This window comes from Pezoporus occidentalis, unplaced genomic scaffold, assembly GCF_034315485.1.
Source record: "Pezoporus occidentalis ecotype Australia unplaced genomic scaffold, CSIRO_AGI_Poc_V1 ctg30, whole genome shotgun sequence".
NCBI lineage: Eukaryota > Metazoa > Chordata > Aves > Psittaciformes > Psittacidae > Pezoporus > Pezoporus occidentalis.
In genome coordinates this window covers 544,911-554,011 of record NW_026914941.1, presented here as the reverse complement: position 1 = coordinate 554,011, position 9,101 = coordinate 544,911, and positions in this window count along the sequence as shown.

The following is a 9,101-nucleotide window of genomic DNA, read 5'->3' as shown; positions in this document are numbered from 1 at the left end:
AGCCCTTTTTGCTATTAAAAACAAAACACACAAACTGCTATGTGGAACACTCGAAATGCAGATGACGGCAAGTCATCTGGACCACAGGGCCCTGCCTTGCGGCATTGCATGTGCTGAGAGAGGATGACGAAGATAAAGAGACAAGAAGTTTGCCCTTTTTGTTGGAAAATCAGATACAGAACTGGCATTTTCTCCCTGCTGTATAATAATGCATCACAGGGATAAATGAGACTGGAAGTCAACTTGACCGTGCACATCTTGGGAGCACAATGCTTTGGCCATGGGTCTGACAGCCACAGTCAAGTCTGGTCCAGCTGGCTGTAAAGGGGTTTATTGGGCTCAGCATACCTGGAATTATGTCTAACTCTGCTCAGAGATTTTGTCTTTTGCCTGCATAAAACTATTCATAAAACTACTGCACGTAGTGCAAACACCACATTATACTGTCCCCAGCTCTTTCACTGGGAACCAGCCACTGACTTGAAGATGGAAAATGCCTATGTTGTTCCTCACATGTTTTAATGTTTGGGGGTAACCTTTACAATAATTTATGTATACAGCACCAGCAGACAAAGAGGATGGTAGAGTGAAATTCCCTGCAAGAACCCAGCCTCAATGGCTGAGCACTTATTTGAACAGGACCTTGATTTGTTCTGATGAAGGCAGCTGTCAAACCACTCGGGGAGCCATGCTTTGTAAGTAACCATGATATTTAAACCTCCCGACCTTTAAGCCAGATCTTACACTTTTTAAAAGGGCAGCCTTCCTGAAATAAATGACTCTGAAACCTCTTAGGTTTGGTGTTTTAAAAAATCCATAATGGGCAGACATCACATTATCTTACTATGGGAAGATTAATCCCTAATATCTGGCAATTGATTTGCAAACTACGTTTATTTATGACGTGTTTGTACAGCACCATGCATACCCTTATCTATTATCCAGACCCGAAGGAGTCACTTAGTGCAAATAAATCAATGCAATTCATCGATTAGATTATAGAAATACTCTTGGAACTTGGACAAGTGAAACTTTCTGTAGTCATTCTCAGGTATCTCATTTATGGGGTGGAAGCTGGCAAATTATAGTCTAAAGAAAGCCAAAGAGGCTGTTGAGCTCAACATGGACCCTGCCGCTGGGTTCCTGCTGCTGTCTGTGCTTTCCTGCACGATACAAGACTTCCCTTCCCTCCGGCATGTCAACTGCACCACACAGCTTGGTGCCATCAACAAGCTTGCTGAGGGTGCACTTGCTCCATGTCACTGACAAAAGACGTTGATCAGGGTCAGTCCCAACACTGACCCCTGAGGAACACTGAGCCACTGACCACAGCTCTTTGGTGTGACCACCCAGCCAGTTCCTTGATGGGCTGACTGAGGGGTCCATCCATCAATCCACACCTCTAAGAAAGCACCCACAAAGTCTATCACTCTTTTCCTTCACCCCCTTAGTTTTAAGCTTCCCTTGTCATCAGGGCTGTGCAAACCCTCGCCAAGATGTTGCAGTTATCCTGGAATCCTCTTGGGAAGTGCTTTGGGCAGCCTCTGCAGTCAGGCAGCAGCACCGAAAGACACAGCAGCACTAAAGCAAGCCAATAAACCATACGTGCATGGAGATATCAGCTCACGAGCATCTCAAGTTGAACATCCCAAATTAACCGACACTCTTGAGTGAATCTTTCTGTCTCTGTTCCTTATCTATAAAATGATAATGTTTCTCTCCTGCCTTTCTGGGCTTCAGAGAGACAAATTAATTAATAGCTTGCATGTGAAACAAACAGACACGACTGCAGTAATGACAGTCACGGATAAAACCCAAGTGGAAACAGCATTTCATCTTCAGAGCAAGGCTGAGCAGTATGCAGTAAACAAGGGCTAAGGCCACATACTGCATGACGGGAAGAAAACAGATCTTTGAATTGCTGCCCACTGATTTGCATCAGGCAGTCTGCTCCGCAACAGAGCCAGGGCCCTATGGAATAAACAGCACTGGATCATATAATGAGCCATCGCTGCAAGCTTAGGAAAGGGGCTGCATTTCAGGATAAGAGTTTTCCTGCTCCTCACACTCTTGACAGTTTGAACACTGTCATATAAACTTGTCTGTTAGCTTATATAATTTAATAGAAGTTTAATAAAGTTTATGAAGCTTATCTCTACTATCGCAGCTCCGTGCGGGACCGAGCCCTTTGAAAGTGCATTTGTTAAATGTGCAGTGGTTCAAATTATCCTGACAAAGGCAAAACAAAGATCTTGCATAATTCCCTGCATCTGGCAAAGATAGGATTTTACATGTCATAACAACACGTATCAAAAGAATTATGTAAAACTCACCCATAATTTAAAATGTCACTGGAATTGCTCTGTAATTAGGGCAAGGCCTTGAAAAGGTTCCCTGTGGAAGCTGAAACCTCTGTGACAGACTCAGTTCTAGAGGTAAAATATAAGAGTAAGAAACTGTATTGGTGGGGTATTTGGGGAAATTGTATTCCATTGTGTGGTGGAATTTGAAGTGCCAATAGCATTAATGCAGCCTCTGTGCCTAGCACCACTGGCTGAGCTGGAGGTGACCTCCACACTGCAGAGATGCTCTTGCTATCTACCTGGCCATGACCTATATAGCGTGGCTTCTTTTATAGGCAGAGAGCTCTCAAGTTTGGGCACTGCAGTAACACTACATCTTGTCTTTAAGCTGAAAGACAAGCTTTGGATGCCCTGCAATTCCCCAGGACATCGTGGTCCTTCCAGCCTGTCTCCCATGCCAGGCCAATGTGATGGGTCATGCTGGGGGTGGGAGAGAGACTACGTGCTGTGGAACTTTGTGGGACCTAGAAATGTCTTATCCTTCATTAACTTGTGTTCAGCAGAGTTTTGCAGGAATTGAAGAGAAGAAATGAAAAGCGGATGGCAGGGAACAAATAAGTACCATCTAACATCAAAGAAAGGAGAGTTATTATCTAGACCTGTCAAGTCTCCACCGTACCCAAAGGGAGAGAGCAGACGTGACCTACTTGCAGAATTAAGAATTTACCAGGAAACAGGTTTTAGGATTCAGGAGACAACTCTCTGAACCAAAGTTCTGTTGTGAAAACCCAGTGCTGGCTTACAACCAGGCTTGAAATGCTGCTTTGCTATTTGAGCCGAACACGCTCTCCTCCTGCCCTGACTTCTGGCATCTCTCTGCTTGCCCTCAGTCACTTCACGGTGTCTTGCAGATGATGCTGAGCTACAGCAAAAGGTTCTTGCACAAGCAGGGGGCTCTGGCCCCAGAACAGCAGCTCACACGTGGCTCAGTGCGGTGCAGTCTGCACCACACCACACCTGCAAAACCCAACCTCCCTGCAACTCCTGCAGAAAAAGCAAGCTTGAAGCAGGAGAAAGGAAGAACAGGAGCATGTTTCACTGTGGAGGCACATCATGACTAACCAGAAGTGACGAAGGACTGCCCAGAGAGAGAAAATACTGCCCCAGTGATGCTGAGAAGGGGCACCCTGGGTACCAAAGAAGCTTTGGAAAGGTTGCTTAGGCTGGTGCATGGAGGGAGGGAGGATGTTTAGCTGATCCGTCTGGCCACACACTTTTGTGTTCTAGTAACTAAAGGGACACCAGGTTTTGAGTTCTCCAAATTCGAATCCCTCTGCTTCAGCTGTCGGGTTAACTTAACCTGAAGGTTGTGCCCCAGTGTTGGGAGTGGAAAAGAAAGGAGAGAAAAGGTTGCGTTTAAAGAACTGGAAGTCTAGAGATGTCAGTGTCTGTCTCAGACCTCAACAGCTGTAACATCAGGGCTCTGCTCTCAGATGCAGATGTTAGAAACATCTGTGCATCACAGGCTGCCCAGAATCCTGAGCAGGGGAAATTTCCAGCTATTGCTCAGCTTCCCAAAGCTTGCCAAGACCAGGAGCCAAACACACCAGCCTAATGACAACCTGCTAAGCTTGATTTCTGGCTGCTGCCGGTCCTGCTGTGTTCACTGCTCTCCTGCAGGCTCATCACATTTCCTGCATCTCCCTCCTTCCCTCCCCAAACCTATGGCACTGGATAAAAGGAAAACATGAAAACCAGAAGCACTAAAACAGCAGCTAAAATTCCAGCTCCCGAGACAGAGGAGAAAAGCTGAATTCAGCAGTAGTAAATGCATCACAAAACCCCAATAGAGCCTCATTTTCTTACTTGTAAGCTCCCGACTTTTAAGCTTATTTGGCTGACCTCATGGTTGGGGATTTATAAACCTAAGTATATTAGCATTTTGACTTACGCTAACAGATCACCAAGTTCATTGCACCACTGTGTTTGGCCATCCGTTAACCACAGGCATCATGGGCATCATAATTAAAACTAAACAAAGGCCCATTACAAGCCCCAGAGCTCATGGCTGGGCAGAACTGAGCTCCATGCTAAAAGATGCAGGGATGAGGGAGGAGGGGGAAAGGACTTATTCATGTTCTTGTGAATATTTATGGAAAAGTAGGAAGTAAGCCCAATGGAAAACAATGGAGTGTTTCTCCATCAGCTTCAGCAACCTTTGCAGCTATGGGATTCCCTGGGGATTCACCCTCCTGCAGGTCTGCAAGGCTATGAAACAGCATCCGTCCAGGTAGCACTGCCTCCTTCTTCCCTGGGGCACCAAATAAAAGCCTCTCCCACGCCTTTGCTGCCACCTCTGGAGAGTGCTTACAGCCAGATGTCACCAGCCACGGCCTGGAGACACCGAGAGAGGAGATTTGCTGTGTTTCATGTTGAACTGCTGAAGTCTCTCTTTCCTTTGTTCCAGGGCTGGAGCTCAGGGCGCGATGCGTGCAGCGGAGGACCAGGCTGGTGAGTCAGCGCTTGGAGCACGGGGATGGCGGTTTCCCCAGCAACGGGAGATGGGGGAAGAAGGAGGAGGAAGAAAAAAAACCCCTTTGGAAGAGCTTTTTCCCTGTAAACAGGTTCTCGTTCTTCTCAGCAGCCTGCATGCAAACCTGTACACACATACACACACTCCTGCCACTATGTAAGAAAGGTTTGATTTGCTTATCAGTCTGTGGCTTTGCTGAAGTTTTATACTATGTTTGAAGGTGAAATACAAAGCAGGAATTGGCCTGATCAAAAGCGAGCAACCTGAGACCTCCACGTGTGTCCTTTAAGCAGGGAAAGCGAGAGATGCTGCAATCATTTTTAAATCAAAGGGTAATTACTAGCAACCCTTATAAACATATCCATGACACTATAAAGCTGGATTTCATCACAGGTCCTGACTCTGGGCTGTTGCAGAGTGGTGAGCTATACAAAAGGCAGCAAGGAGAAACATCAGTAGAATTACCAGGTGTCTAGTGAATTTTGTACTTGGGGAACATCCCTCTCCAGCCTCAAGGGCTTCGCAACCTGTCTCTGTTTCAGACAGCTTAGAAATGTTGGTAGAAATTGCCTTGTTTTCGTCCTTCTGCTCTTCTCTCCTGCCTCAGGAGGAAAACTGCATCTGAAACTCCTTTCTGTCTGCATTAGAATCGACATCCCTCGGTTATCCTCGCCGCATCTAAAAATAGCACAGGGAAATCCGCCTGAGATCAAAGCGGTTCATTTACAAAGCGCTGCGTGAGGACAGAGCTCCGCGATTCTCATTCCCATCACATCCGCACTAGTCGGATGGCAGGAACTGCACCAGCGCTTTGAAAACACGGGGATGGCTCCCTGCCTCCCCACCAGCTCCAAGGGAAAATAAGTGGGAGGAAAATGGTTCGGTCGGTGCATGGGGACAAGGAGAAACGGGGTTTGTCTGAGCGTGTTGCAGATGATGCTCCCCTCCGGGAAGCCCTCTGCAAGTGGAACAGGAGGGAAAAGAGCAGGGAAAAAAGGTAAAGCCTCAGCACCTACATAAAGGAGCATCCTGCTACCTCGAATGCGTCAAAGGAGCCAAGATCATCGAGTGCATGAAACTAGAAACAACGGGTGAGCCCGCTCCTCCTCCAGCGGCCAGCCTGCAGGACCCGTCCATGCTGCAGGAGGATGCTGCAAAGCTTTCCCCTGAGATCTTCATGCAAACCCCCACTCTGAAGGCTTAATTATGGTTGCTGATTAACTGAGCAACACATAAGCAAAGGAGTTGCAGTACTGTGGCTTTGTCATAGCTAACCCTGTGCTTTCGAATGCAAATCTCAGGATGATTTTGCAGTTTACCCAATAGGTCCCGATATGGGGATATGCTCCAGGAAAAATCCTGCTTTTTCTTTCTTTTACATAAAAAGGTTTATTATCAATACAGTTCTGCAGGAAAAAGTATGAATATAATGAAGTCAGGCACTTTAAGAGGCTCAGAAAGTAGAAGATGAAGTAGAAGAGCTGTTGTTCCTTCTCCCATAAGGAAAGGGATCCTTTTTAGCCAGTTTCATGATTTCTGAACACTCAGGGGTGCTCCAGGCATCTTGGCAAAACAGTGGATTTCAGGGAGCTGGATTGGACATGCACTAAGTAAAGACAGACATTCTTTGTCATTAATGATTTATATGGTCCATATTGATCTTCGACTGTCAAATCTAATTATTGGCATAATAAAATAGCTCATCATAAAGCTGAAATATAAAATTGCCTGAAGTTTTCCACTTTTGCCAACAACATCTTTCAGCTGGGCAAAATATTCAGCCAACAGTTTGGTTTTCAACTGTAGCCCCTTTCTTCTTTGCCTTGTGATTTATGTCCTGAAACTCCATAAAGATAAGAAGTCACTTCCCAGTTACTTTAATACAGTACAGCCAAAAAGTATCCTTGCAAATCCTTCAGATAGCAATCCTGATGTTTGCCGAGTCCAGGAAGCTGCTGTGCCCGTTGCACAGCTCCTGGGATGGACAGCCTGAACCCACCAAGGGCTTCAAGATGCCCAAGCAAGCACCTCTCAGACACGTCCATTGATCCAGGTGTCTCTCCCGTATTCCCATCTGCATGCTCTCCCCTACCTAACGTCCCCATAACAGTTTTATTGATGGTGTTTGAACATCTCAAATGCCCTTTCATGAGGAGTGGAAAGACAAATATTCACAAGAGGTTTTTTGCAGGATTCACTCAAGCGATTGCAAATCCCTGCTCCCTAACACACACGTACTCAAACCCCCCAAAATATATGTGTGTATATATACTTCAGCATAAAAAACATCCCCATCCCTGTTTTCATTTCCTTTCAGATGCTTGAGGGGCACAGTACTTGTGAGGAAACCGCTACTCATCAGAACATTGCAGTGCAATGGCAAGTCCATCACGATGCCCAGCACCCAGAGCAGCATCTTCAGAGATATTAACCTACATTACTATTTACACACCAGAACCTCATCACAAAGAAAGAAATCCTTTCTCTCTGATGATGACAGACCAGGCCACAGGTCTCAGCTGCTGATAGCAAATGCTAATGCTTCCCTGTCAAAAGCCACAGCAAAGGCATTTCGGGGTGAAAATAACAGGACATAGAGGAAGGAACACCCCGAGCCAGCCAGCGGGCTCTGCTGTACCTCAGCATTTCCAGCTCCTGGCAGCATATGGGAACTCCTTCAGCCTTCCTAGAGCGGCAGAGATGAAAGATTTGGCAGAGACCTCCCTGCCTGCAGCCCTGTTTCTGCTTCAGAACATAGGACTAAGAGAGTTCGCTGTCTCCTCACGATCCCTGGGGCAGGCTTCGGTTGGAGGCTGAATGCAAACCTGCCATAGTGCAGTCATTCACTTGTTCTGTGTGTTGCTTTGTCAAGGGGAGTCTGGACAGGAACGAGTGAGACCCTGTGCTTAAAGGCTGGGATGTGGACAGGTTGAGTCCCCAGTGAGGAAAGCTTCACAGCTCAGGAAATACGACAGGCATCCAGCTCCCCCCCACCCCAAACTCACTCTCCCATTGCCTTTTAATAGTTTAACACACACATATGGATTTATTACTTACTCATCTGCGATATCTGCAAGATCCTACTTAGGAAACCTTTTAAGGAACCCTTTTCTTCTATATGATTTTCATGGCAATGAGGCAGACAGTCCACCTAATTGAATGAACATGGGAAGCTTATTTTCAGACAGCCTAAGCTGGTATTGGTTTGCAATTAGAACACCAGTGGGAAGGACTGGGGACAGCGTCATTCCTTAAGAGGTCTGAAGGAAGTTTAAGCATTCTTTTCCAGCTCCTTCTCTATTAGCACTGCAAATGCCACACGCTTTCAGACCTTTGACAGTGAGATCTTAGCTCGTCCCAGAGCAGAGCTTAGGTGCGCCGGTGGCAAACTGCATCTCAATTGCAAAGAGCCTGTGCAAACAAGCTGTAATTGAGAATGTCAGAGACTCCCAACTGACTTAAATGAAACCATCATCAGACCAGAAACCTGGCACGTCCCCCATCTGCTGTAAGAAACTGCCAGTATGGCCTTAAGATTGCATCTTCCCCATGAACTTCCATCGCAAGGTCACTCATACACCAGGAGCCCTGAAACTCTGTTAGGCATTAGGAAGGGGGGCACAGAAGGGATGCTCTGCTCCATGGGATATGTACCTGCTCATGTAGACATGGTTATCCCACATACTAGGTAGTTCTGACTTCTCTTATCCTACATATGGATGGATATGGGGCCCAGCATGTTTGCCATGTGGCTGTAGAGGAAACACAAGCCAGTTGAGACAGAGCCCTTTTAGAAAGGCAGGAGTTTTACACCAACACACCAGCAGGTAGGAGAATGCTCTAATGTGTTGTTCCCACATTCTTATTTCTTGCTAAAAATCATTAAGCTGCTTTTCATAAATAAGATACTAAAGTCTTGGGGAAAATCAATGCTAATAAGAATTAAGCTATATTAACACTGAACTGGAGCAAAGGGGTATTTTGCCTTTAAGTCATTACCAACCCCCCTGCATTATCAAATATTTCTCTCTTTAATGGTTCAGGAACAATAGCATGCCTTGAAATGCACGGACAAAGAGCAATGTTCCCTCAACAAAGGGAAGCCAATCCATTATCCACCTTTGGGACTGACTTTTGTTTGCTTTAGTATTTTTGTACATTATTAGGACAGGACCATCCCTTAGTTAATAGGGCTTGGGGCAGAGTAACAAACCACAGCACAGGAAGGAATCGATAGCAGGCTTTGGATTTAGGATTAGTCAATA